General features: G+C 44.4%; 53 non-coding genes across 53 annotated transcripts; all 53 read left to right on the forward strand.

The window, feature by feature from the left end:
- The first annotated feature begins 78 nt into the window (after nt 1-78).
- Trnaa-agc lies at nt 79-151 on the forward strand. Its single transcript has one exon. It is a non-coding gene; the product is annotated as a tRNA-Ala (tRNA).
- Nucleotides 152-580: 429 nt separating this feature from the next.
- On the forward strand, nt 581-653 carry Trnaa-agc. Its single transcript has one exon. It is a non-coding gene; the product is annotated as a tRNA-Ala (tRNA).
- Nucleotides 654-1,082: 429 nt separating this feature from the next.
- Trnaa-agc lies at nt 1,083-1,155 on the forward strand. The gene has a single exon. It is a non-coding gene; the product is annotated as a tRNA-Ala (tRNA).
- A 455-nt stretch (nt 1,156-1,610) lies between these two features.
- Nucleotides 1,611-1,683, forward strand: Trnaa-agc. The gene has a single exon. It is a non-coding gene; the product is annotated as a tRNA-Ala (tRNA).
- A 428-nt stretch (nt 1,684-2,111) lies between these two features.
- Nucleotides 2,112-2,184, forward strand: Trnaa-agc. Its single transcript has one exon. It is a non-coding gene; the product is annotated as a tRNA-Ala (tRNA).
- A 429-nt stretch (nt 2,185-2,613) lies between these two features.
- Trnaa-agc lies at nt 2,614-2,686 on the forward strand. The gene has a single exon. It is a non-coding gene; the product is annotated as a tRNA-Ala (tRNA).
- A 455-nt stretch (nt 2,687-3,141) lies between these two features.
- On the forward strand, nt 3,142-3,214 carry Trnaa-agc. The gene has a single exon. It is a non-coding gene; the product is annotated as a tRNA-Ala (tRNA).
- A 428-nt stretch (nt 3,215-3,642) lies between these two features.
- On the forward strand, nt 3,643-3,715 carry Trnaa-agc. The gene has a single exon. It is a non-coding gene; the product is annotated as a tRNA-Ala (tRNA).
- A 455-nt stretch (nt 3,716-4,170) lies between these two features.
- Trnaa-agc lies at nt 4,171-4,243 on the forward strand. The gene has a single exon. It is a non-coding gene; the product is annotated as a tRNA-Ala (tRNA).
- Nucleotides 4,244-4,309: 66 nt separating this feature from the next.
- On the forward strand, nt 4,310-4,382 carry Trnaa-ugc. Its single transcript has one exon. It is a non-coding gene; the product is annotated as a tRNA-Ala (tRNA).
- Nucleotides 4,383-4,671: 289 nt separating this feature from the next.
- On the forward strand, nt 4,672-4,744 carry Trnaa-agc. Its single transcript has one exon. It is a non-coding gene; the product is annotated as a tRNA-Ala (tRNA).
- Nucleotides 4,745-5,173: 429 nt separating this feature from the next.
- Nucleotides 5,174-5,246, forward strand: Trnaa-agc. Its single transcript has one exon. It is a non-coding gene; the product is annotated as a tRNA-Ala (tRNA).
- Nucleotides 5,247-5,675: 429 nt separating this feature from the next.
- Nucleotides 5,676-5,748, forward strand: Trnaa-agc. The gene has a single exon. It is a non-coding gene; the product is annotated as a tRNA-Ala (tRNA).
- A 455-nt stretch (nt 5,749-6,203) lies between these two features.
- Trnaa-agc lies at nt 6,204-6,276 on the forward strand. The gene has a single exon. It is a non-coding gene; the product is annotated as a tRNA-Ala (tRNA).
- A 66-nt stretch (nt 6,277-6,342) lies between these two features.
- On the forward strand, nt 6,343-6,415 carry Trnaa-ugc. The gene has a single exon. It is a non-coding gene; the product is annotated as a tRNA-Ala (tRNA).
- A 289-nt stretch (nt 6,416-6,704) lies between these two features.
- On the forward strand, nt 6,705-6,777 carry Trnaa-ugc. Its single transcript has one exon. It is a non-coding gene; the product is annotated as a tRNA-Ala (tRNA).
- Nucleotides 6,778-7,066: 289 nt separating this feature from the next.
- On the forward strand, nt 7,067-7,139 carry Trnaa-agc. Its single transcript has one exon. It is a non-coding gene; the product is annotated as a tRNA-Ala (tRNA).
- A 455-nt stretch (nt 7,140-7,594) lies between these two features.
- Trnaa-agc lies at nt 7,595-7,667 on the forward strand. Its single transcript has one exon. It is a non-coding gene; the product is annotated as a tRNA-Ala (tRNA).
- A 429-nt stretch (nt 7,668-8,096) lies between these two features.
- Nucleotides 8,097-8,169, forward strand: Trnaa-agc. Its single transcript has one exon. It is a non-coding gene; the product is annotated as a tRNA-Ala (tRNA).
- Nucleotides 8,170-8,598: 429 nt separating this feature from the next.
- On the forward strand, nt 8,599-8,671 carry Trnaa-agc. Its single transcript has one exon. It is a non-coding gene; the product is annotated as a tRNA-Ala (tRNA).
- Nucleotides 8,672-9,126: 455 nt separating this feature from the next.
- Trnaa-agc lies at nt 9,127-9,199 on the forward strand. Its single transcript has one exon. It is a non-coding gene; the product is annotated as a tRNA-Ala (tRNA).
- Nucleotides 9,200-9,627: 428 nt separating this feature from the next.
- Nucleotides 9,628-9,700, forward strand: Trnaa-agc. The gene has a single exon. It is a non-coding gene; the product is annotated as a tRNA-Ala (tRNA).
- Nucleotides 9,701-10,129: 429 nt separating this feature from the next.
- Trnaa-agc lies at nt 10,130-10,202 on the forward strand. The gene has a single exon. It is a non-coding gene; the product is annotated as a tRNA-Ala (tRNA).
- A 455-nt stretch (nt 10,203-10,657) lies between these two features.
- Trnaa-agc lies at nt 10,658-10,730 on the forward strand. Its single transcript has one exon. It is a non-coding gene; the product is annotated as a tRNA-Ala (tRNA).
- Nucleotides 10,731-11,158: 428 nt separating this feature from the next.
- Nucleotides 11,159-11,231, forward strand: Trnaa-agc. Its single transcript has one exon. It is a non-coding gene; the product is annotated as a tRNA-Ala (tRNA).
- Nucleotides 11,232-11,686: 455 nt separating this feature from the next.
- On the forward strand, nt 11,687-11,759 carry Trnaa-agc. The gene has a single exon. It is a non-coding gene; the product is annotated as a tRNA-Ala (tRNA).
- Nucleotides 11,760-11,825: 66 nt separating this feature from the next.
- Nucleotides 11,826-11,898, forward strand: Trnaa-ugc. Its single transcript has one exon. It is a non-coding gene; the product is annotated as a tRNA-Ala (tRNA).
- Nucleotides 11,899-12,187: 289 nt separating this feature from the next.
- On the forward strand, nt 12,188-12,260 carry Trnaa-agc. The gene has a single exon. It is a non-coding gene; the product is annotated as a tRNA-Ala (tRNA).
- A 429-nt stretch (nt 12,261-12,689) lies between these two features.
- Trnaa-agc lies at nt 12,690-12,762 on the forward strand. The gene has a single exon. It is a non-coding gene; the product is annotated as a tRNA-Ala (tRNA).
- A 429-nt stretch (nt 12,763-13,191) lies between these two features.
- Nucleotides 13,192-13,264, forward strand: Trnaa-agc. Its single transcript has one exon. It is a non-coding gene; the product is annotated as a tRNA-Ala (tRNA).
- A 455-nt stretch (nt 13,265-13,719) lies between these two features.
- Trnaa-agc lies at nt 13,720-13,792 on the forward strand. The gene has a single exon. It is a non-coding gene; the product is annotated as a tRNA-Ala (tRNA).
- Nucleotides 13,793-13,858: 66 nt separating this feature from the next.
- Nucleotides 13,859-13,931, forward strand: Trnaa-ugc. Its single transcript has one exon. It is a non-coding gene; the product is annotated as a tRNA-Ala (tRNA).
- A 289-nt stretch (nt 13,932-14,220) lies between these two features.
- Trnaa-agc lies at nt 14,221-14,293 on the forward strand. Its single transcript has one exon. It is a non-coding gene; the product is annotated as a tRNA-Ala (tRNA).
- A 455-nt stretch (nt 14,294-14,748) lies between these two features.
- On the forward strand, nt 14,749-14,821 carry Trnaa-agc. Its single transcript has one exon. It is a non-coding gene; the product is annotated as a tRNA-Ala (tRNA).
- Nucleotides 14,822-15,250: 429 nt separating this feature from the next.
- Trnaa-agc lies at nt 15,251-15,323 on the forward strand. The gene has a single exon. It is a non-coding gene; the product is annotated as a tRNA-Ala (tRNA).
- Nucleotides 15,324-15,752: 429 nt separating this feature from the next.
- Trnaa-agc lies at nt 15,753-15,825 on the forward strand. Its single transcript has one exon. It is a non-coding gene; the product is annotated as a tRNA-Ala (tRNA).
- A 455-nt stretch (nt 15,826-16,280) lies between these two features.
- Trnaa-agc lies at nt 16,281-16,353 on the forward strand. The gene has a single exon. It is a non-coding gene; the product is annotated as a tRNA-Ala (tRNA).
- Nucleotides 16,354-16,419: 66 nt separating this feature from the next.
- Nucleotides 16,420-16,492, forward strand: Trnaa-ugc. Its single transcript has one exon. It is a non-coding gene; the product is annotated as a tRNA-Ala (tRNA).
- A 289-nt stretch (nt 16,493-16,781) lies between these two features.
- Trnaa-agc lies at nt 16,782-16,854 on the forward strand. Its single transcript has one exon. It is a non-coding gene; the product is annotated as a tRNA-Ala (tRNA).
- A 429-nt stretch (nt 16,855-17,283) lies between these two features.
- Nucleotides 17,284-17,356, forward strand: Trnaa-agc. The gene has a single exon. It is a non-coding gene; the product is annotated as a tRNA-Ala (tRNA).
- Nucleotides 17,357-18,287: 931 nt separating this feature from the next.
- Nucleotides 18,288-18,360, forward strand: Trnaa-agc. Its single transcript has one exon. It is a non-coding gene; the product is annotated as a tRNA-Ala (tRNA).
- A 455-nt stretch (nt 18,361-18,815) lies between these two features.
- Trnaa-agc lies at nt 18,816-18,888 on the forward strand. The gene has a single exon. It is a non-coding gene; the product is annotated as a tRNA-Ala (tRNA).
- Nucleotides 18,889-19,317: 429 nt separating this feature from the next.
- Nucleotides 19,318-19,390, forward strand: Trnaa-agc. Its single transcript has one exon. It is a non-coding gene; the product is annotated as a tRNA-Ala (tRNA).
- A 455-nt stretch (nt 19,391-19,845) lies between these two features.
- On the forward strand, nt 19,846-19,918 carry Trnaa-agc. Its single transcript has one exon. It is a non-coding gene; the product is annotated as a tRNA-Ala (tRNA).
- A 66-nt stretch (nt 19,919-19,984) lies between these two features.
- Nucleotides 19,985-20,057, forward strand: Trnaa-ugc. Its single transcript has one exon. It is a non-coding gene; the product is annotated as a tRNA-Ala (tRNA).
- Nucleotides 20,058-20,346: 289 nt separating this feature from the next.
- Nucleotides 20,347-20,419, forward strand: Trnaa-agc. The gene has a single exon. It is a non-coding gene; the product is annotated as a tRNA-Ala (tRNA).
- Nucleotides 20,420-20,848: 429 nt separating this feature from the next.
- On the forward strand, nt 20,849-20,921 carry Trnaa-agc. The gene has a single exon. It is a non-coding gene; the product is annotated as a tRNA-Ala (tRNA).
- Nucleotides 20,922-21,350: 429 nt separating this feature from the next.
- Nucleotides 21,351-21,423, forward strand: Trnaa-agc. The gene has a single exon. It is a non-coding gene; the product is annotated as a tRNA-Ala (tRNA).
- A 455-nt stretch (nt 21,424-21,878) lies between these two features.
- On the forward strand, nt 21,879-21,951 carry Trnaa-agc. Its single transcript has one exon. It is a non-coding gene; the product is annotated as a tRNA-Ala (tRNA).
- Nucleotides 21,952-22,380: 429 nt separating this feature from the next.
- Trnaa-agc lies at nt 22,381-22,453 on the forward strand. Its single transcript has one exon. It is a non-coding gene; the product is annotated as a tRNA-Ala (tRNA).
- A 455-nt stretch (nt 22,454-22,908) lies between these two features.
- Nucleotides 22,909-22,981, forward strand: Trnaa-agc. Its single transcript has one exon. It is a non-coding gene; the product is annotated as a tRNA-Ala (tRNA).
- Nucleotides 22,982-23,047: 66 nt separating this feature from the next.
- On the forward strand, nt 23,048-23,120 carry Trnaa-ugc. Its single transcript has one exon. It is a non-coding gene; the product is annotated as a tRNA-Ala (tRNA).
- A 289-nt stretch (nt 23,121-23,409) lies between these two features.
- Nucleotides 23,410-23,482, forward strand: Trnaa-agc. Its single transcript has one exon. It is a non-coding gene; the product is annotated as a tRNA-Ala (tRNA).
- Nucleotides 23,483-23,784: the final 302 nt, after the last annotated feature.

The raw sequence follows: 23,784 nt of genomic DNA on the forward strand, positions 1-23,784 counted from the left end.
GCTTAGCGTTCATGCCCCAAACCGCTACAGGTGATTGTGAAAAATATATTGAATGAAGACACACCTACTCCGTCATCAGGGGAATTAGCTCAAATGGTAGAGCGCTCGCTTAGCATGCGAGAGGTACCGGGATCGATACCCGGATTCTCCAAGTGTTTTGCTGTTTTTGTTTTTGAGAAATAGTGTTCTTATTTGGCTTTTTATGAATGTCTTGCACAGGGGGATTAGCTAACATGGTAGAGCGCCCGCTTTGCATGCGGGAGGTACCGGGATCAATACCCGGATTCTCCAAGTGAAATTCAGTTTATTTTTGGGTCAAATATGGACGTTACATTCAGTTGTCTCAGTCAAGTTCTTCCAACTTCAAACGTGTTACAAAACAAATTCTACACACACACAAGTTTCTCTCAAAGCTGGAGCAACCCATCTGTCACTACAAGGACAATCAAGGTGGAAGGTTGGAGGAACCCATCTGTCACTACAAGGTCAATCAAGGTGGAAGGCTTAGCGTTCGTGCCCCAAACCGCTACAGGTGATTGTGAAAAATATATTGAATGAAGACACACCTACTCCGTCATCAGGGGAATTAGCTCAAATGGTAGAGCGCTCGCTTAGCATGCGAGAGGTACCGGGATCGATACCCGGATTCTCCAAGTGTTTTGCTGTTTTTGGTTTTGTGAAATATTGTTCTAATTTGGCTTTTTATGAATGTCTTGCACAGGGGGATAAGCTCACATGGTAGAGCGCCCGCTTTGCACGCGGGAGGTACCGGGATCGATACCCGGATTCTCCAAGTGAAATTCAGTTTATTTTTGGGTCAAATATGGACGTTACATTCAGTTGTCTCAGTCAAGTTCTTCCAACTTCAAACGTGTTACAAAACAAATTCTACACAAACACAAGTTTCTCTCAAAGCTGGAGCAACCCATCTGTCACTACAAGGACAATCATGGTGGAAGGCTGGAGGAACCCATCTGTCACTACAAAGTCAATCAAGGTGGAAGGCTTAACGTTCATGCCCCAAACCGCTACAGGTGATTGTGAAAAATATATTGAATGAAGACACACCTTCTCCGTCATCAGGGGAATTAGCTCAAATGGTAGAGCGCTCGCTTAGCATGCGAGAGGTACCGGGATCGATACCCGGATTCTCCAAGTGTTTTGCTGTTTTTGTTTTTGTGAAATATTGTTCTTATTTGGCTTTTTATGAATGTCTTGCACAGGGGGATAAGCTCACATGGTAGAGCGCCCGCTTTGCATGCGGGAGGTACCGGGATCAATACCCGGATTCTCCAAGTGAAATTCAGTTTATTTTTGGGTCAAATATGGACGTTACATTCAGTTGTCTCAGTCAAGTTCTACCAACTTCAAACTTGTTACATGTTGAAAACAAATTCTACACACACACTGACTTCCAAATGTGAAAGCAAGTTTCTCTCAAAGCTGGAGCAACCCATCTGTCACTACAAGGACAATCAAGGTGGAAGGCTGGAGGAACCCATCTGTCACTACAAGGTCAATCAAGGTGGAAGGCTTAGCGTTCGTGCCCCAAACCGCTACAGGTGATTGTGAAAAATATATTGAATGAAGACACACCTACTCCGTCATCAGGGGAATTAGCTCAAATGGTAGAGCGCTCGCTTAGCATGCGAGAGGTACCGGGATCGATACCCGGATTCTCCAAGTGTTTTGCTGTTTTGGTTTTGTGAAATATTGTTCTTATTTGGCTTTTTATGAATGTCTTGCACAGGGGGATAAGCTCACATGGTAGAGCGCCCGCTTTGCACGCGGGAGGTACCGGGATGGATACCCGGATTCTCCAAGTGAAATTCAGTTTATTTTTGGGTCAAATATGGACGTTACATTCAGTTGTCTCAGTCAAGTTCTTCCAACTTCAAACGTGTTACAAAACAAATTCTACACAAACACAAGTTTCTCTCAAAGCTGGAGCAACCCATCTGTCACTACAAGGACAATCATGGTGGAAGGCTGGAGGAACCCATCTGTCACTACAAAGTCAATCAAGGTGGAAGGCTTAACGTTCATGCCCCAAACCGCTACAGGTGATTGTGAAAAATATATTGAATGAAGACACACCTTCTCCGTCATCAGGGGAATTAGCTCAAATGGTAGAGCGCTCGCTTAGCATGCGAGAGGTACCGGGATCGATACCCGGATTCTCCAAGTGTTTTGCTGTTTTTGTTTTTGTGAAATATTGTTCTTATTTGGCTTTTTATGAATGTCTTGCACAGGGGGATAAGCTCACATGGTAGAGCGCCCGCTTTGCACGCGGGAGGTACCGGGATCGATACCCGGATTCTCCAAGTGAAATTCAGTTTATTTTTGGGTCAAATATGGACGTTACATTCAGTTGTCTCAGTCAAGTTCTTCCAACTTCAAACGTGTTACAAAACAAATTCTACACAAACACAAGTTTCTCTCAAAGCTGGAGCAACCCATCTGTCACTACAAGGACAATCATGGTGGAAGGCTGGAGGAACCCATCTGTCACTACAAAGTCAATCAAGGTGGAAGGCTTAACGTTCATGCCCCAAACCGCTACAGGTGATTGTGAAAAATATATTGAATGAAGACACACCTTCTCCGTCATCAGGGGAATTAGCTCAAATGGTAGAGCGCTCGCTTAGCATGCGAGAGGTACCGGGATCGATACCCGGATTCTCCAAGTGTTTTGCTGTTTTTGTTTTTGTGAAATATTGTTCTTATTTGGCTTTTTATGAATGTCTTGCACAGGGGGATAAGCTCACATGGTAGAGCGCCCGCTTTGCATGCGGGAGGTACCGGGATCAATACCCGGATTCTCCAAGTGAAATTCAGTTTATTTTTGGGTCAAATATGGACGTTACATTCAGTTGTCTCAGTCAAGTTCTACCAACTTCAAACTTGTTACATGTTGAAAACAAATTCTACACACACACTGACTTCCAAATGTGAAAGCAAGTTTCTCTCAAAGCTGGAGCAACCCATCTGTCACTACAAGGACAATCAAGGTGGAAGGCTGGAGGAACCCATCTGTCACTACAAGGTCAATCAAGGTGGAAGGCTTAGCGTTCGTGCCCCAAACCGCTACAGGTGATTGTGAAAAATATATTGAATGAAGACACACCTACTCCGTCATCAGGGGAATTAGCTCAAATGGTAGAGCGCTCGCTTAGCATGCGAGAGGTACCGGGATCGATACCCGGATTCTCCAAGTGTTTTGCTGTTTTGGTTTTGTGAAATATTGTTCTTATTTGGCTTTTTATGAATGTCTTGCACAGGGGGATAAGCTCACATGGTAGAGCGCCCGCTTTGCACGCGGGAGGTACCGGGATGGATACCCGGATTCTCCAAGTGAAATTCAGTTTATTTTTGGGTCAAATATGGACGTTACATTCAGTTGTCTCAGTCAAGTTCTTCCAACTTCAAACGTGTTACAAAACAAATTCTACACAAACACAAGTTTCTCTCAAAGCTGGAGCAACCCATCTGTCACTACAAGGACAATCATGGTGGAAGGCTGGAGGAACCCATCTGTCACTACAAAGTCAATCAAGGTGGAAGGCTTAACGTTCATGCCCCAAACCGCTACAGGTGATTGTGAAAAATATATTGAATGAAGACACACCTTCTCCGTCATCAGGGGAATTAGCTCAAATGGTAGAGCGCTCGCTTAGCATGCGAGAGGTACCGGGATCGATACCCGGATTCTCCAAGTGTTTTGCTGTTTTTGTTTTTGTGAAATATTGTTCTTATTTGGCTTTTTATGAATGTCTTGCACAGGGGGATAAGCTCACATGGTAGAGCGCCCGCTTTGCACGCGGGAGGTACCGGGATCAATACCCGGATTCTCCAAGTGAAATTCAGTTTATTTTTGGGTCAAATATGGACGTTACATTCAGTTGTCTCAGTCAAGTTCTACCAACTTCAAACTTGTTACATGTTGAAAACAAATTCTACACACACACTGACTTCCAAATGTGAAAGCAAGTTTCTCTCAAAGCTGGAGCAACCCATCTGTCACTACAAGGACAATCAAGGTGGAAGGCTGGAGGAACCCATCTGTCACTACAAGGTCAATCAAGGTGGAAGGCTTAGCGTTCGTGCCCCAAACCGCTACAGGTGATTGTGAAAAATATATTGAATGAAGACACACCTTCTCCGTCATCAGGGGAATTAGCTCAAATGGTAGAGCGCTCGCTTAGCATGCGAGAGGTACCGGGATCGATACCCGGATTCTCCAAGTGTTTTGCTGTTTTGGTTTTGTGAAATATTGTTCTTATTTGGCTTTTTATGAATGTCTTGCACAGGGGGATTAGCTCACATGGTAGAGCGCCCGCTTTGCATGCGGGAGGTACCGGGATCAATACCCGGATTCTCCAAGTGAAATTCAGTTTATTTTTGGGTCAAATATGGACGTTACATTCAGTTGTCTCAGTCAAGTTCTTCCAACTTCAAACGTGTTACAAAACAAATTCTACACACACACAAGTTTCTCTCAAAGCTGGAGCAACCCATCTGTCACTACAAGGACAATCATGGTGGAAGGCTGGAGGAACCCATCTGTCACTACAAAGTCAATCAAGGTGGAAGGCTTAGCGTTCATGCCCCAAACCGCTACAGGTGATTGTGAAAAATATATTGAATGAAGACACACCTACTCCGTCATCAGGGGAATTAGCTCAAATGGTAGAGCGCTCGCTTAGCATGCGAGAGGTACCGGGATCGATACCCGGATTCTCCAAGTGTTTTGCTGTTTTTGTTTTTGAGAAATAGTGTTCTTATTTGGCTTTTTATGAATGTCTTGCACAGGGGGATTAGCTAACATGGTAGAGCGCCCGCTTTGCATGCGGGAGGTACCGGGATCAATACCCGGATTCTCCAAGTGAAATTCAGTTTATTTTTGGGTCAAATATGGACGTTACATTCAGTTGTCTCAGTCAAGTTCTTCCAACTTCAAACGTGTTACAAAACAAATTCTACACACACACAAGTTTCTCTCAAAGCTGGAGCAACCCATCTGTCACTACAAGGACAATCAAGGTGGAAGGTTGGAGGAACCCATCTGTCACTACAAGGTCAATCAAGGTGGAAGGCTTAGCGTTCGTGCCCCAAACCGCTACAGGTGATTGTGAAAAATATATTGAATGAAGACACACCTACTCCGTCATCAGGGGAATTAGCTCAAATGGTAGAGCGCTCGCTTAGCATGCGAGAGGTACCGGGATCGATACCCGGATTCTCCAAGTGTTTTGCTGTTTTTGGTTTTGTGAAATATTGTTCTAATTTGGCTTTTTATGAATGTCTTGCACAGGGGGATAAGCTCACATGGTAGAGCGCCCGCTTTGCACGCGGGAGGTACCGGGATCGATACCCGGATTCTCCAAGTGAAATTCAGTTTATTTTTGGGTCAAATATGGACGTTACATTCAGTTGTCTCAGTCAAGTTCTTCCAACTTCAAACGTGTTACAAAACAAATTCTACACAAACACAAGTTTCTCTCAAAGCTGGAGCAACCCATCTGTCACTACAAGGACAATCATGGTTGAAGGCTGGAGGAACCCATCTGTCACTACAAAGTCAATCAAGGTGGAAGGCTTAACGTTCATGCCCCAAACCGCTACAGGTGATTGTGAAAAATATATTGAATGAAGACACAACTTCTCCGTCATCAGGGGAATTAGCTCAAATGGTAGAGCGCTCGCTTAGCATGCGAGAGGTACCGGGATCGATACCCGGATTCTCCAAGTGTTTTGCTGTTTTTGTTTTTGTGAAATATTGTTCTTATTTGGCTTTTTATGAATGTCTTGCACAGGGGGATAAGCTCACATGGTAGAGCGCCCGCTTTGCACGCGGGAGGTACCGGGATCAATACCCGGATTCTCCAAGTGAAATTCAGTTTATTTTTGGGTCAAATATGGACGTTACATTCAGTTGTCTCAGTCAAGTTCTACCAACTTCAAACTTGTTACATGTTGAAAACAAATTCTACACACACACTGACTTCCAAATGTGAAAGCAAGTTTCTCTCAAAGCTGGAGCAACCTATCTGTCACTACAAGGACAATCAAGGTGGAAGGCTGGAGGAACCCATCTGTCACTACAAGGTCAATCAAGGTGGAAGGCTTAGCGTTCGTGCCCCAAACCGCTACAGGTGATTGTGAAAAATATATTGAATGAAGACACACGTACTCCGTCATCAGGGGAATTAGCTCAAATGGTAGAGCGCTCGCTTAGCATGCGAGAGGTACCGGGATCGATACCCGGATTCTCCAAGTGTTTTGCTGTTTTGGTTTTGTGAAATATTGTTCTTATTTGGCTTTTTATGAATGTCTTGCACAGGGGGATTAGCTCACATGGTAGAGCGCCCGCTTTGCATGCGGGAGGTACCGGGATCAATACCCGGATTCTCCAAGTGAAATTCAGTTTATTTTTGGCTCAAATATGGACGTTACATTCAGTTGTCTCAGTCAAGTTCTACCAACTTCAAACGTGTTACAAAACAAATTCTACACACACACAAGTTTCTCTCAAAGCTGGAGCAACCCATCTGTCACTACAAGGACAATCATGGTGGAAGGCTGGAGGAACCCATCTGTCACTACAAGGTCAATCAAGGTGGAAGGCTTAGCGTTCATGCCCCAAACCGCTACAGGTGATTGTGAAAAATATATTGAATGAAGACACACCTACTCCGTCATCAGGGGAATTAGCTCACATGGTAGAGCGCCCGCTTTGCATGCGGGAGGAACCGGGATCGATACCCGGATTCTCCAAGTGAAATTCAGTTTATTTTTGGGTCAAATATGGACGTTACATTCAGTTGTCTCAGTCAAGTTCTTCCAACTTCAAACGTGTTACAAAACAAATTCTACACACACACAAGTTTCTCTCAAAGCTGGAGCAACCCATCTGTCACTACAAGGACAATCATGGTGGAAGGCTGGAGGAACCCATCTGTCACTACAAAGTCAATCAATGTGGAAGGCTTAGCGTTCATGCCCCAAACCGCTACAGGTGATTGTGAAAAATACAGTGAATGAAGACACACCTTCTCCGTCATCAGGGGAATTAGCTCAAATGGTAGAGCGCTCGCTTAGCATGCGAGAGGTACCGGGATCGATACCCGGATTCTCCAGGTGGTTTGCTGTTTTTGTTTTTGTGAAATATTGTTCTTATTTGGCTTTTTATGAATGTCTTGCACAGGGGGATAAGCTCACATGGTAGAGCGCCCGCTTTGCACGCGGGAGGTACCGGGATCAATACCCGGATTCTCCAAGTGAAATTCAGTTTATTTTTGGGTCAAATATGGACGTTACATTCAGTTGTCTCAGTCAAGTTCTACCAACTTCAAACTTGTTACATGTTCAAAACAAATTCTACACACACACTGACTTCCAAATGTGAAAGCAAGTTTCTCTCAAAGCTGGAGCAACCCATCTGCCACTACAAGGACAATCAAGGTGGAAGGCTGGAGGAACCCATCTGTCACTACAAGGTCAATCAAGGTGGAAGGCTTAGCGTTCATGCCCCAAACCGCTACAGGTGATTGTGAAAAATACATTGAATGAAGACACACCTACTATGTCATTAGGGGAATTAGCTCAAATGGTAGAGCGCTCGCTTAGCATGCGAGAGGTACCGGGATCGATACCCGGATTCTCCAAGTGTTTTGCTGTTTTTGTTTTTGAGAAATAGTGTTCTTATTTGGCTTTTTATGAATGTCTTGCACATGGGGATTAGCTCACATGCTAGAGAGACCGCTTTGTATGCGGGAGGTACCGGGATCGATACCCGGATTCTCCAAGTGAAATTCAGTTTATTTTTGGGTCAAATATGGACGTTACATTCAGTTGTCTCAGTCAAGTTCTTCCAACTTCAAACGTGTTACAAAACAAATTCTACACACACACAAGTTTCTCTCAAAGCTGGAGCAACCCATCTGTCACTACAAGGACAATCAAGGTGGAAGGCTGGAGGAACCCATCTGTCACTACAAGGTCAATCAAGGTGGAAGGCTTAGCGTTCGTGCCCCAAACCGCTACAGGTGATTGTGAAAAATATAGTGAATGAAGACACACCTACTCCGTCATCAGGGGAATTAGCTCAAATGGTAGAGCGCTCGCTTAGCATGCGAGAGGTACCGGGATCGATACCCGGATTCTCCAAGTGTTTTGCTGTTTTTGGTTTTGTGAAATATTGTTCTAATTTGGCTTTTTATGAATGTCTTGCACAGGGGGATAAGCTCACATGGTAGAGCGCCCGCTTTGCACGCGGGAGGTACCGGGATGGATACCCGGATTCTCCAAGTGAAATTCAGTTTATTTTTGGGTCAAATATGGACGTTACATTCAGTTGTCTCAGTCAAGTTCTTCCAACTTCAAACGTGTTACAAAACAAATTCTACACAAACACAAGTTTCTCTCAAAGCTGGAGCAACCCATCTGTCACTACAAGGACAATCATGGTGGAAGGCTGGAGGAACCCATCTGTCACTACAAAGTCAATCAAGGTGGAAGGCTTAACGTTCATGCCCCAAACCGCTACAGGTGATTGTGAAAAATATATTGAATGAAGACACACCTTCTCCGTCATCAGGGGAATTAGCTCAAATGGTAGAGCGCTCGCTTAGCATGCGAGAGGTACCGGGATCGATACCCGGATTCTCCAAGTGTTTTGCTGTTTTTGTTTTTGTGAAATATTGTTCTTATTTGGCTTTTTATGAATGTCTTGCACAGGGGGATAAGCTCACATGGTAGAGCGCCCGCTTTGCACGCGGGAGGTACCGGGATCAATACCCGGATTCTCCAAGTGAAATTCAGTTTATTTTTGGGTCAAATATGGACGTTACATTCAGTTGTCTCAGTCAAGTTCTACCAACTTCAAACTTGTTACATGTTGAAAACAAATTCTACACACACACTGACTTCCAAATGTGAAAGCAAGTTTCTCTCAAAGCTGGAGCAACCCATCTGTCACTACAAGGACAATCAAGGTGGAAGGCTGGAGGAACCCATCTGTCACTACAAGGTCAATCAAGGTGGAAGGCTTAGCGTTCGTGCCCCAAACCGCTACAGGTGATTGTGAAAAATATATTGAATGAAGACACACCTACTCCGTCATCAGGGGAATTAGCTCAAATGGTAGAGCGCTCGCTTAGCATGCGAGAGGTACCGGGATCGATACCCGGATTCTCCAAGTGTTTTGCTGTTTTGGTTTTGTGAAATATTGTTCTTATTTGGCTTTTTATGAATGTCTTGCACAGGGGGATAAGCTCACATGGTAGAGCGCCCGCTTTGCACGCGGGAGGTACCGGGATGGATACCCGGATTCTCCAAGTGAAATTCAGTTTATTTTTGGGTCAAATATGGACGTTACATTCAGTTGTCTCAGTCAAGTTCTTCCAACTTCAAACGTGTTACAAAACAAATTCTACACAAACACAAGTTTCTCTCAAAGCTGGAGCAACCCATCTGTCACTACAAGGACAATCATGGTGGAAGGCTGGAGGAACCCATCTGTCACTACAAAGTCAATCAAGGTGGAAGGCTTAACGTTCATGCCCCAAACCGCTACAGGTGATTGTGAAAAATATATTGAATGAAGACACACCTTCTCCGTCATCAGGGGAATTAGCTCAAATGGTAGAGCGCTCGCTTAGCATGCGAGAGGTACCGGGATCGATACCCGGATTCTCCAAGTGTTTTGCTGTTTTTGTTTTTGTGAAATATTGTTCTTATTTGGCTTTTTATGAATGTCTTGCACAGGGGGATAAGCTCACATGGTAGAGCGCCCGCTTTGCACGCGGGAGGTACCGGGATCGATACCCGGATTCTCCAAGTGAAATTCAGTTTATTTTTGGGTCAAATATGGACGTTACATTCAGTTGTCTCAGTCAAGTTCTTCCAACTTCAAACGTGTTACAAAACAAATTCTACACAAACACAAGTTTCTCTCAAAGCTGGAGCAACCCATCTGTCACTACAAGGACAATCATGGTGGAAGGCTGGAGGAACCCATCTGTCACTACAAAGTCAATCAAGGTGGAAGGCTTAACGTTCATGCCCCAAACCGCTACAGGTGATTGTGAAAAATATATTGAATGAAGACACACCTTCTCCGTCATCAGGGGAATTAGCTCAAATGGTAGAGCGCTCGCTTAGCATGCGAGAGGTACCGGGATCGATACCCGGATTCTCCAAGTGTTTTGCTGTTTTTGTTTTTGTGAAATATTGTTCTTATTTGGCTTTTTATGAATGTCTTGCACAGGGGGATAAGCTCACATGGTAGAGCGCCCGCTTTGCATGCGGGAGGTACCGGGATCAATACCCGGATTCTCCAAGTGAAATTCAGTTTATTTTTGGGTCAAATATGGACGTTACATTCAGTTGTCTCAGTCAAGTTCTACCAACTTCAAACTTGTTACATGTTGAAAACAAATTCTACACACACACTGACTTCCAAATGTGAAAGCAAGTTTCTCTCAAAGCTGGAGCAACCCATCTGTCACTACAAGGACAATCAAGGTGGAAGGCTGGAGGAACCCATCTGTCACTACAAGGTCAATCAAGGTGGAAGGCTTAGCGTTCGTGCCCCAAACCGCTACAGGTGATTGTGAAAAATATATTGAATGAAGACACACCTACTCCGTCATCAGGGGAATTAGCTCAAATGGTAGAGCGCTCGCTTAGCATGCGAGAGGTACCGGGATCGATACCCGGATTCTCCAAGTGTTTTGCTGTTTTGGTTTTGTGAAATATTGTTCTTATTTGGCTTTTTATGAATGTCTTGCACAGGGGGATAAGCTCACATGGTAGAGCGCCCGCTTTGCACGCGGGAGGTACCGGGATGGATACCCGGATTCTCCAAGTGAAATTCAGTTTATTTTTGGGTCAAATATGGACGTTACATTCAGTTGTCTCAGTCAAGTTCTTCCAACTTCAAACGTGTTACAAAACAAATTCTACACAAACACAAGTTTCTCTCAAAGCTGGAGCAACCCATCTGTCACTACAAGGACAATCATGGTGGAAGGCTGGAGGAACCCATCTGTCACTACAAAGTCAATCAAGGTGGAAGGCTTAACGTTCATGCCCCAAACCGCTACAGGTGATTGTGAAAAATATATTGAATGAAGACACACCTTCTCCGTCATCAGGGGAATTAGCTCAAATGGTAGAGCGCTCGCTTAGCATGCGAGAGGTACCGGGATCGATACCCGGATTCTCCAAGTGTTTTGCTGTTTTTGTTTTTGTGAAATATTGTTCTTATTTGGCTTTTTATGAATGTCTTGCACAGGGGGATAAGCTCACATGGTAGAGCGCCCGCTTTGCACGCGGGAGGTACCGGGATCAATACCCGGATTCTCCAAGTGAAATTCAGTTTATTTTTGGGTCAAATATGGACGTTACATTCAGTTGTCTCAGTCAAGTTCTACCAACTTCAAACTTGTTACATGTTGAAAACAAATTCTACACACACACTGACTTCCAAATGTGAAAGCAAGTTTCTCTCAAAGCTGGAGCAACCCATCTGTCACTACAAGGACAATCAAGGTGGAAGGCTGGAGGAACCCATCTGTCACTACAAGGTCAATCAAGGTGGAAGGCTTAGCGTTCGTGCCCCAAACCGCTACAGGTGATTGTGAAAAATATATTGAATGAAGACACACCTTCTCCGTCATCAGGGGAATTAGCTCAAATGGTAGAGCGCTCGCTTAGCATGCGAGAGGTACCGGGATCGATACCCGGATTCTCCAAGTGTTTTGCTGTTTTGGTTTTGTGAAATATTGTTCTTATTTGGCTTTTTATGAATGTCTTGCACAGGGGGATTAGCTCACATGGTAGAGCGCCCGCTTTGCATGCGGGAGGTACCGGGATCAATACCCGGATTCTCCAAGTGAAATTCAGTTTATTTTTGGGTCAAATATGGACGTTACATTCAGTTGTCTCAGTCAAGTTCTTCCAACTTCAAACGTGTTACAAAACAAATTCTACACACACACAAGTTTCTCTCAAAGCTGGAGCAACCCATCTGTCACTACAAGGACAATCATGGTGGAAGGCTGGAGGAACCCATCTGTCACTACAAAGTCAATCAAGGTGGAAGGCTTAGCGTTCATGCCCCAAACCGCTACAGGTGATTGTGAAAAATATATTGAATGAAGACACACCTACTCCGTCATCAGGGGAATTAGCTCAAATGGTAGAGCGCTCGCTTAGCATGCGAGAGGTACCGGGATCGATACCCGGATTCTCCAAGTGTTTTGCTGTTTTTGTTTTTGAGAAATAGTGTTCTTATTTGGCTTTTTATGAATGTCTTGCACAGGGGGATTAGCTAACATGGTAGAGCGCCCGCTTTGCATGCGGGAGGTACCGGGATCAATACCCGGATTCTCCAAGTGAAATTCAGTTTATTTTTGGGTCAAATATGGACGTTACATTCAGTTGTCTCAGTCAAGTTCTTCCAACTTCAAACGTGTTACAAAACAAATTCTACACACACACAAGTTTCTCTCAAAGCTGGAGCAACCCATCTGTCACTACAAGGACAATCAAGGTGGAAGGTTGGAGGAACCCATCTGTCACTACAAGGTCAATCAAGGTGGAAGGCTTAGCGTTCGTGCCCCAAACCGCTACAGGTGATTGTGAAAAATATATTGAATGAAGACACACCTACTCCGTCATCAGGGGAATTAGCTCAAATGGTAGAGCGCTCGCTTAGCATGCGAGAGGTACCGGGATCGATACCCGGATTCTCCAAGTGTTTTGCTGTTTTTGGTTTTGTGAAATATTGTTCTAATTTGGCTTTTTATGAATGTCTTGCACAGGGGGATAAGCTCACATGGTAGAGCGCCCGCTTTGCACGCGGGAGGTACCGGGATCGATACCCGGATTCTCCAAGTGAAATTCAGTTTATTTTTGGGTCAAATATGGACGTTACATTCAGTTGTCTCAGTCAAGTTCTTCCAACTTCAAACGTGTTACAAAACAAATTCTACACAAACACAAGTTTCTCTCAAAGCTGGAGCAACCCATCTGTCACTACAAGGACAATCATGGTTGAAGGCTGGAGGAACCCATCTGTCACTACAAAGTCAATCAAGGTGGAAGGCTTAACGTTCATGCCCCAAACCGCTACAGGTGATTGTGAAAAATATATTGAATGAAGACACAACTTCTCCGTCATCAGGGGAATTAGCTCAAATGGTAGAGCGCTCGCTTAGCATGCGAGAGGTACCGGGATCGATACCCGGATTCTCCAAGTGTTTTGCTGTTTTTGTTTTTGTGAAATATTGTTCTTATTTGGCTTTTTATGAATGTCTTGCACAGGGGGATAAGCTCACATGGTAGAGCGCCCGCTTTGCACGCGGGAGGTACCGGGATCAATACCCGGATTCTCCAAGTGAAATTCAGTTTATTTTTGGGTCAAATATGGACGTTACATTCAGTTGTCTCAGTCAAGTTCTACCAACTTCAAACTTGTTACATGTTGAAAACAAATTCTACACACACACTGACTTCCAAATGTGAAAGCAAGTTTCTCTCAAAGCTGGAGCAACCTATCTGTCACTACAAGGACAATCAAGGTGGAAGGCTGGAGGAACCCATCTGTCACTACAAGGTCAATCAAGGTGGAAGGCTTAGCGTTCGTGCCCCAAACCGCTACAGGTGATTGTGAAAAATATATTGAATGAAGACACACGTACTCCGTCATCAGGGGAATTAGCTCAAATGGTAGAGCGCTCGCTTAGCATGCGAGAGGTACCGGGATCGATACCCGGATTCTCCAAGTGTTTTGCTGTTTTGGTTTTGTGAAATATTGTTCTTATTTGGCTTTTTATGAATGTCTTGCACAGGGGGATTAGCTCACATGGTAGAGCGCCCGCTTTGCATGCGGGAGGTACCGGGATCAATACCCGGATTCTCCAAGTGAAATTCAGTTTATTTTTGGGTCAAATATGGACGTTACATTCAGTTGTCTCAGTCAAGTTCTTCCAACTTCAAACGTGTTACAAAACAAATTCTACACACACACAAGTTTCTCTCAAAGCTGGAGCAACCCATCTGTCACTACAAGGACAATCATGGTGGAAGGCTGGAGGAACCCATCTGTCACTACAAAGTCAATCAATGTGGAAGGCTTAGCGTTCATGCCCCAAACCGCTACAGGTGATTGTGAAAAATACAGTGAATGAAGACACACCTTCTCCGTCATCAGGGGAATTAGCTCAAATGGTAGAGCGCTCGCTTAGCATGCGAGAGGTACCGGGATCGATACCCGGATTCTCCAGGTGGTTTGCTGTTTTTGTTTTTGTGAAATATTGTTCTTATTTGGCTTTTTATGAATGTCTTGCACAGGGGGATAAGCTCACATGGTAGAGCGCCCGCTTTGCACGCGGGAGGTACCGGGATCAATACCCGGATTCTCCAAGTGAAATTCAGTTTATTTTTGGGTCAAATATGGACGTTACATTCAGTTGTCTCAGTCAAGTTCTACCAACTTCAAACTTGTTACATGTTCAAAACAAATTCTACACACACACTGACTTCCAAATGTGAAAGCAAGTTTCTCTCAAAGCTGGAGCAACCCATCTGCCACTACAAGGACAATCAAGGTGGAAGGCTGGAGGAACCCATCTGTCACTACAAGGTCAATCAAGGTGGAAGGCTTAGCGTTCATGCCCCAAACCGCTACAGGTGATTGTGAAAAATACATTGAATGAAGACACACCTACTATGTCATTAGGGGAATTAGCTCAAATGGTAGAGCGCTCGCTTAGCATGCGAGAGGTACCGGGATCGATACCCGGATTCTCCAAGTGTTTTGCTGTTTTTGTTTTTGAGAAATAGTGTTCTTATTTGGCTTTTTATGAATGTCTTGCACATGGGGATTAGCTCACATGCTAGAGAGACCGCTTTGTATGCGGGAGGTACCGGGATCGATACCCGGATTCTCCAAGTGAAATTCAGTTTATTTTTGGGTCAAATATGGACGTTACATTCAGTTGTCTCAGTCAAGTTCTTCCAACTTCAAACGTGTTACAAAACAAATTCTACACACACACAAGTTTCTCTCAAAGCTGGAGCAACCCATCTGTCACTACAAGGACAATCAAGGTGGAAGGCTGGAGGAACCCATCTGTCACTACAAGGTCAATCAAGGTGGAAGGCTTAGCGTTCGTGCCCCAAACCGCTACAGGTGATTGTGAAAAATATAGTGAATGAAGACACACCTACTCCGTCATCAGGGGAATTAGCTCAAATGGTAGAGCGCTCGCTTAGCATGCGAGAGGTACCGGGATCGATACCCGGATTCTCCAAGTGTTTTGCTGTTTTTGGTTTTGTGAAATATTGTTCTAATTTGGCTTTTTATGAATGTCTTGCACAGGGGGATAAGCTCACATGGTAGAGCGCCCGCTTTGCACGCGGGAGGTACCGGGATGGATACCCGGATTCTCCAAGTGAAATTCAGTTTATTTTTGGGTCAAATATGGACGTTACATTCAGTTGTCTCAGTCAAGTTCTTCCAACTTCAAACGTGTTACAAAACAAATTCTACACAAACACAAGTTTCTCTCAAAGCTGGAGCAACCCATCTGTCACTACAAGGACAATCATGGTGGAAGGCTGGAGGAACCCATCTGTCACTACAAAGTCAATCAAGGTGGAAGGCTTAACGTTCATGCCCCAAACCGCTACAGGTGATTGTGAAAAATATATTGAATGAAGACACACCTTCTCCGTCATCAGGGGAATTAGCTCAAATGGTAGAGCGCTCGCTTAGCATGCGAGAGGTACCGGGATCGATACCCGGATTCTCCAAGTGTTTTGCTGTTTTTGTTTTTGTGAAATATTGTTCTTATTTGGCTTTTTATGAATGTCTTGCACAGGGGGATAAGCTCACATGGTAGAGCGCCCGCTTTGCACGCGGGAGGTACCGGGATCAATACCCGGATTCTCCAAGTGAAATTCAGTTTATTTTTGGGTCAAATATGGACGTTACATTCAGTTGTCTCAGTCAAGTTCTACCAACTTCAAACTTGTTACATGTTGAAAACAAATTCTACACACACACTGACTTCCAAATGTGAAAGCAAGTTTCTCTCAAAGCTGGAGCAACCCATCTGTCACTACAAGGACAATCAAGGTGGAAGGCTGGAGGAACCCATCTGTCACTACAAGGTCAATCAAGGTGGAAGGCTTAGCGTTCGTGCCCCAAACCGCTACAGGTGATTGTGAAAAATATATTGAATGAAGACACACCTACTCCGTCATCAGGGGAATTAGCTCAAATGGTAGAGCGCTCGCTTAGCATGCGAGAGGTACCGGGATCGATACCCGGATTCTCCAAGTGTTTTGCTGTTTTGGTTTTGTGAAATATTGTTCTTATTTGGCTTTTTATGAATGTCTTGCACAGGGGGATTAGCTCACATGGTAGAGCGCCCGCTTTGCATGCGGGAGGTACCGGGATCAATACCCGGATTCTCCAAGTGAAATTCAGTTTGTTTTTGGGTCAAATATGGACGTTACATTCAGTTGTCTCAGTCAAGTTCTTCCAACTTCAAACGTGTTACAAAACAAATTCTACACACACACAAGTTTCTCTCAAAGCTGGAGCAACCCATCTGTCACTACAAGGACAATCATGGTGGAAGGCTGGAGGAACCCATCTGTCACTACAAAGTCAATCAAGGTGGAAGGCTTAGCGTTCATGCCCCAAACCGCTACAGGTGATTGTGAAAAATACATTGAATGAAGACACACCTACTCCGTCATCAGGGGAATTAGCTCAAATGGTAGAGCGCTCGCTTAGCATGCGAGAGGTACCGGGATCGATACCCGGATTCTCCAAGTGTTTTGCTGTTTTTGTTTTTGAGAAATAGTGTTCTTATTTGGCTTTTTATGAATGTCTTGCACAGGGGGATTAGCTAACATGGTAGAGCGCCCGCTTTGCATGCGGGAGGTACCGGGATCAATACCCGGATTCTCCAAGTGAAATTCAGTTTATTTTTGGGTCAAATATGGACGTTACATTCAGTTGTCTCAGTCAAGTTCTTCCAACTTCAAACGTGTTACAAAACAAATTCTACACACACACAAGTTTCTCTCAAAGCTGGAGCAACCCATCTGTCACTACAAGGACAATCAAGGTGGAAGGCTGGAGGAACCCATCTGTCACTACAAGGTCAATCAAGGTGGAAGGCTTAGCGTTCGTGCCCCAAACCGCTACAGGTGATTGTGAAAAATATATTGAATGAAGACACACCTACTCCGTCATCAGGGGAATTAGCTCAAATGGTAGAGCGCTCGCTTAGCATGCGAGAGGTACCGGGATCGATACCCGGATTCTCCAAGTGTTTTGCTGTTTTTGGTTTTGTGAAATATTGTTCTAATTTGGCTTTTTATGAATGTCTTGCACAGGGGGATAAGCTCACATGGTAGAGCGCCCGCTTTGCACGCGGGAGGTACCGGGATCAATACCCGGATTCTCCAAGTGAAATTCAGTTTATTTTTGGGTCAAATATGGACGTTACATTCAGTTGTCTCAGTCAAGTTCTTCCAACTTCAAACGTGTTACAAAACAAATTCTACACAAACACAAGTTTCTCTCAAAGCTGGAGCAACCCATCTGTCACTACAAGGACAATCATGGTGGAAGGCTGGAGGAACCCATCTGTCACTACAAAGTCAATCAAGGTGGAAGGCTTAACGTTCATGCCCCAAACCGCTACAGGTGATTGTGAAAAATATATTGAATGAAGACACAACTTCTCCGTCATCAGGGGAATTAGCTCAAATGGTAGAGCGCTCGCTTAGCATGCGAGAGGTACCGGGATCGATACACGGATTCTCCAAGTGTTTTGCTGTTTTTGGTTTTGTGAAATATTGTTCTAATTTGGCTTTTTATGAATGTCTTGCACAGGGGGATAAGCTCACATGGTAGAGCGCCCGCTTTGCACGCGGGAGGTACCGGGATCAATACCCGGATTCTCCAAGTGAAATTCAGTTTATTTTTGGGTCAAATATGGACGTTACATTCAGTTGTCTCAGTCAAGTTCTTCCAACTTCAAACGTGTTACAAAACAAATTCTACACAAACACAAGTTTCTCTCAAAGCTGGAGCAACCCATCTGTCACTACAAGGACAATCATGGTGGAAGGCTGGAGGAACCCATCTGTCACTACAAAGTCAATCAAGGTGGAAGGCTTAACGTTCATGCCCCAAACCGCTACAGGTGATTGTGAAAAATATATTGAATGAAGACACAACTTCTCCGTCATCAGGGGAATTAGCTCAAATGGTAGAGCGCTCGCTTAGCATGCGAGAGGTACCGGGATCGATACCCGGATTCTCCAAGTGTTTTGCTGTTTTTGTTTTTGTGAAATATTGTTCTTATTTGGCTTTTTATGAATGTCTTGCACAGGGGGATAAGCTCACATGGTAGAGCGCCCGCTTTGCACGCGGGAGGTACCGGGATCAATACCCGGATTCTCCAAGTGAAATTCAGTTTATTTTTGGGTCAAATATGGACGTTACATTCAGTTGTCTCAATCAAGTTCTACCAACTTCAAACTTGTTACATGTTGAAAACAAATTCTACACACACACTGACTTCCAAATGTGAAAGCAAGTTTCTCTCAAAGCTGGAGCAACCCATCTGTCACTACAAGGACAATCAAGGTGGAAGGCTGGAGGAACCCATCTGTCACTACAAGGTCAATCAAGGTGGAAGGCTTAGCGTTCGTGCCCCAAACCGCTACAGGTGATTGTGAAAAATATAGTGAATGAAGACACACCTACTCCGTCATCAGGGGAATTAGCTCAAATGGTAGAGCGCTCGCTTAGCATGCGAGAGGTACCGGGATCGATACCCGGATTCTCCAAGTGTTTTGCTGTTTTTGGTTTTGTGAAATATTGTTCTAATTTGGCTTTTTATGAATGTCTTGCACAGGGGGATAAGCTCACATGGTAGAGCGCCCGCTTTGCACGCGGGAGGTACCGGGATGGATACCCGGATTCTCCAAGTGAAATTCAGTTTATTTTTGGGTCAAATATGGACGTTACATTCAGTTGTCTCAGTCAAGTTCTTCCAACTTCAAACGTGTTACAAAACAAATTCTACACAAACACAAGTTTCTCTCAAAGCTGGAGCAACCCATCTGTCACTACAAGGACAATCATGGTGGAAGGCTGGAGGAACCCATCTGTCACTACAAAGTCAATCAAGGTGGAAGGCTTAACGTTCATGCCCCAAACCGCTACAGGTGATTGTGAAAAATATATTGAATGAAGACACACCTTCTCCGTCATCAGGGGAATTAGCTCAAATGGTAGAGCGCTCGCTTAGCATGCGAGAGGTACCGGGATCGATACCCGGATTCTCCAAGTGTTTTGCTGTTTTTGTTTTTGTGAAATATTGTTCTTATTTGGCTTTTTATGAATGTCTTGCACAGGGGGATAAGCTCACATGGTAGAGCGCCCGCTTTGCACGCGGGAGGTACCGGGATCAATACCCGGATTCTCCAAGTGAAATTCAGTTTATTTTTGGGTCAAATATGGACGTTACATTCAGTTGTCTCAGTCAAGTTCTACCAACTTCAAACTTGTTACATGTTGAAAACAAATTCTACACACACACTGACTTCCAAATGTGAAAGCAAGTTTCTCTCAAAGCTGGAGCAACCCATCTGTCACTACAAGGACAATCAAGGTGGAAGGCTGGAGGAACCCATCTGTCACTACAAGGTCAATCAAGGTGGAAGGCTTAGCGTTCGTGCCCCAAACCGCTACAGGTGATTGTGAAAAATATATTGAATGAAGACACACCTACTCCGTCATCAGGGGAATTAGCTCAAATGGTAGAGCGCTCGCTTAGCATGCGAGAGGTACCGGGATCGATACCCGGATTCTCCAAGTGTTTTGCTGTTTTGGTTTTGTGAAATATTGTTCTTATTTGGCTTTTTATGAATGTCTTGCACAGGGGGATTAGCTCACATGGTAGAGCGCCCGCTTTGCACGCGGGAGGTACCGGGATCAATACCCGGATTCTCCAAGTGAAATTCAGTTTATTTTTGGGTCAAATATGGACGTTACATTCAGTTGTCTCAGTCAAGTTCTTCCAACTTCAAACGTGTTACAAAACAAATTCTACACACACACAAGTTTCTCTCAAAGCTGGAGCAACCCATCTGTCACTACAAGGACAATCATGGTGGAAGGCTGGAGGAACCCATCTGTCACTACAAAGTCAATCAAGGTGGAAGGCTTAGCGTTCATGCCCCAAACCGCTACAGGTGATTGTGAAAAATACATTGAATGAAGACACACCTACTCCGTCATCAGGGGAATTAGCTCAAATGGTAGAGCGCTCGCTTAGCATGCGAGAGGTACCGGGATCGATACCCGGATTCTCCAAGTGTTTTGCTGTTTTTGTTTTTGAGAAATAGTGTTCTTATTTGGCTTTTTATGAATGTCTTGCACAGGGGGATTAGCTAACATGGTAGAGCGCCCGCTTTGCATGCGGGAGGTACCGGGATCAATACCCGGATTCTCCAAGTGAAATTCAGTTTATTTTTGGGTCAAATATGGACGTTACATTCAGTTGTCTCAGTCAAGTTCTTCCAACTTCAAACGTGTTACAAAACAAATTCTACACACACACAAGTTTCTCTCAAAGCTGGAGCAACCCATCTGTCACTACAAGGACAATCAAGGTGGAAGGCTGGAGGAACCCATCTGTCACTACAAGGTCAATCAAGGTGGAAGGCTTAGCGTTCGTGCCCCAAACCGCTACAGGTGATTGTGAAAAATATATTGAATGAAGACACACCTACTCCGTCATCAGGGGAATTAGCTCAAATGGTAGAGCGCTCGCTTAGCATGCGAGAGGTACCGGGATCGATACCCGGATTCTCCAAGTGTTTTGCTGTTTTTGGTTTTGTGAAATATTGTTCTAATTTGGCTTTTTATGAATGTCTTGCACAGGGGGATAAGCTCACATGGTAGAGCGCCCGCTTTGCACGCGGGAGGTACCGGGATCGATACCCGGATTCTCCAAGTGAAATTCAGTTTATTTTTGGGTCAAATATGGACGTTACATTCAGTTGTCTCAGTCAAGTTCTTCCAACTTCAAACGTGTTACAAAACAAATTCTACACAAACACAAGTTTCTCTCAAAGCTGGAGCAACCCATCTGTCACTACAAGGACAATCATGGTGGAAGGCTGGAGGAACCCATCTGTCACTACAAAGTCAATCAAGGTGGAAGGCTTAACGTTCATGCCCCAAACCGCTACAGGTGATTGTGAAAAATATATTGAATGAAGACACAACTTCTCCGTCATCAGGGGAATTAGCTCAAATGGTAGAGCGCTCGCTTAGCATGCGAGAGGTACCGGGATCGATACCCGGATTCTCCAAGTGTTTTGCTGTTTTTGTTTTTGTGAAATATTGTTCTTATTTGGCTTTTTATGAATGTCTTGCACAGGGGGATAAGCTCACATGGTAGAGCGCCCGCTTTGCACGCGGGAGGTACCGGGATCAATACCCGGATTCTCCAAGTGAAATTCAGTTTATTTTTGGGTCAAATATGGACGTTACATTCAGTTGTCTCAATCAAGTTCTACCAACTTCAAACTTGTTACATGTTGAAAACAAATTCTACACACACACTGACTTCCAAATGTGAAAGCAAGTTTCTCTCAAAGCTGGAGCAACCCATCTGTCACTACAAGGACAATCAAGGTGGAAGGCTGGAGGAACCCATCTGTCACTACAAGGTCAATCAAGGTGGAAGGCTTAGCGTTCGTGCCCCAAACCGCTACAGGTGATTGTGAAAAATATAGTGAATGAAGACACACCTACTCCGTCATCAGGGGAATTAGCTCAAATGGTAGAGCACTCGCTTAGCATGCGAGAGGTACCGGGATCGATACCCGGATTCTCCAAGTGTTTTGCTGTTTTTGGTTTTGTGAAATATTGTTCTAATTTGGCTTTTTATGAATGTCTTGCACAGGGGGATAAGCTCACATGGTAGAGCGCCCGCTTTGCACGCGGGAGGTACCGGGATGGATACCCGGATTCTCCAAGTGAAATTCAGTTTATTTTTGGGTCAAATATGGACGTTACATTCAGTTGTCTCAGTCAAGTTCTTCCAACTTCAAACGTGTTACAAAACAAATTCTACACAAACACAAGTTTCTCTCAAAGCTGGAGCAACCCATCTGTCACTACAAGGACAATCATGGTGGAAGGCTGGAGGAACCCATCTGTCACTACAAAGTCAATCAAGGTGGAAGGCTTAACGTTCATGCCCCAAACCGCTACAGGTGATTGTGAAAAATATATTGAATGAAGACACACCTTCTCCGTCATCAGGGGAATTAGCTCAAATGGTAGAGCGCTCGCTTAGCATGCGAGAGGTACCGGGATCGATACCCGGATTCTCCAAGTGTTTTGCTGTTTTTGTTTTTGTGAAATATTGTTCTTATTTGGCTTTTTATGAATGTCTTGCACAGGGGGATAAGCTCACATGGTAGAGCGCCCGCTTTGCACGCGGGAGGTACCGGGATCAATACCCGGATTCTCCAAGTGAAATTCAGTTTATTTTTGGGTCAAATATGGACGTTACATTCAGTTGTCTCAGTCAAGTTCTACCAACTTCAAACTTGTTACATGTTGAAAACAAATTCTACACACACACTGACTTCCAAATGTGAAAGCAAGTTTCTCTCAAAGCTGGAGCAACCCATCTGTCACTACAAGGACAATCAAGGTGGAAGGCTGGAGGAACCCATCTGTCACTACAAGGTCAATCAAGGTGGAAGGCTTAGCGTTCGTGCCCCAAACCGCTACAGGTGATTGTGAAAAATATATTGAATGAAGACACACCTACTCCGTCATCAGGGGAATTAGCTCAAATGGTAGAGCGCTCGCTTAGCATGCGAGAGGTACCGGGATCGATACCCGGATTCTCCAAGTGTTTTGCTGTTTTGGTTTTGTGAAATATTGTTCTTATTTGGCTTTTTATGAATGTCTTGCACAGGGGGATTAGCTCACATGGTAGAGCGCCCGCTTTGCATGCGGGAGGTACCGGGATCAATACCCGGATTCTCCAAGTGAAATTCAGTTTATTTTTGGGTCAAATATGGACGTTACATTCAGTTGTCTCAGTCAAGTTCTTCCAACTTCAAACGTGTTACAAAACAAATTCTACACACACACAAGTTTCTCTCAAAGCTGGAGCAACCCATCTGTCACTACAAGGACAATCATGGTGGAAGGCTGGAGGAACCCATCTGTCACTACAAAGTCAATCAAGGTGGAAGGCTTAGCGTTCATGCCCCAAACCGCTACAGGTGATTGTGAAAAATACATTGAATGAAGACACACCTACTCCGTCATCAGGGGAATTAGCTCAAATGGTAGAGCGCTCGCTTAGCATGCGAGAGGTACCGGGATCGATACCCGGATTCTCCAAGTGTTTTGCTGTTTTTGTTTTTGAGAAATAGTGTTCTTATTTGGCTTTTTATGAATGTCTTGCACAGGGGGATTAGCTAACATGGTAGAGCGCCCGCTTTGCATGCGGGAGGTACCGGGATCAATACCCGGATTCTCCAAGTGAAATTCAGTTTATTTTTGGGTCAAATATGGACGTTACATTCAGTTGTCTCAGTCAAGTTCTTCCAACTTCAAACGTGTTACAAAACAAATTCTACACACACACAAGTTTCTCTCAAAGCTGGAGCAACCCATCTGTCACTACAAGGACAATCAAGGTG

Source organism: Haliotis rufescens, unplaced genomic scaffold (genome assembly GCF_023055435.1).
Source record: "Haliotis rufescens isolate VD_foot unplaced genomic scaffold, xgHalRufe1.0.p SCAF_144, whole genome shotgun sequence".
In the NCBI taxonomy this organism is placed as follows: Eukaryota; Metazoa; Mollusca; class Gastropoda; order Lepetellida; family Haliotidae; genus Haliotis; species Haliotis rufescens.